Genomic DNA, 536 nt, shown 5'->3' with positions numbered 1-536 from the left:
CTGGGGGTCACCAGAATGAAATAGTAATCAAGGGGGTCCATAGATGAAAAACAGCTGATAACCAATGCTCTAAAATAAAACTTCTAAATTAATAGCTGTTCAACTTGGGTCACTATATTTCATTTAATAACCTGTCCCATCAATCACATGGAAAATGATTATCATCATCATCATCGTTTAACGTCCGCTTTCCATGCTAGCATGGGTTGGACGATTTGACTGAGGACTGGTGAAACCGGATGGCTACACCAGGCTCCAATCTGATTTGGCAGAGTTTCCACAGCTGGATGCCCTTCCTAACGCCAACCACTCAGAGAGTGTAGTGAGTGCTTTTACGTGTCACCCGCACGAAGGCCAGTCAGGCGGTACTGGCAACAAAGTGAAAATACATGTGATTTGTAAATAGTCTTGCAAATGCTAGAATAACAGAAAATTGATGCATGCTTAAATAGAAAAAAGAATGAAGTCAATGCATGTTGAATTTAATTTTGGGGTAATAACTTCCTTGTTTCATATAATTAGTCATCATTTGCTTA

The 536-nt window shown here is 39.6% G+C and overlaps 1 protein-coding gene across 3 annotated transcripts in view; it reads right to left on the bottom strand.

Moving 5' to 3' along the window:
• LOC106880939 (rho GTPase-activating protein 44) overlaps positions 1 to 536 on the bottom strand; it is a 180,890-nt gene that overhangs the window by 135,999 nt on the left and 44,355 nt on the right. The gene's annotated exons all lie outside the window — the stretch shown is intronic.

The sequence above is a fragment of the Octopus bimaculoides genome, chromosome 3, assembly GCF_001194135.2.
Source record: "Octopus bimaculoides isolate UCB-OBI-ISO-001 chromosome 3, ASM119413v2, whole genome shotgun sequence".
Classification (NCBI taxonomy): Eukaryota; Metazoa; Mollusca; class Cephalopoda; order Octopoda; family Octopodidae; genus Octopus; species Octopus bimaculoides.
Note: the sequence above shows the minus strand (reverse complement) of the source record. Positions and strands in the feature narration are given on the sequence as shown.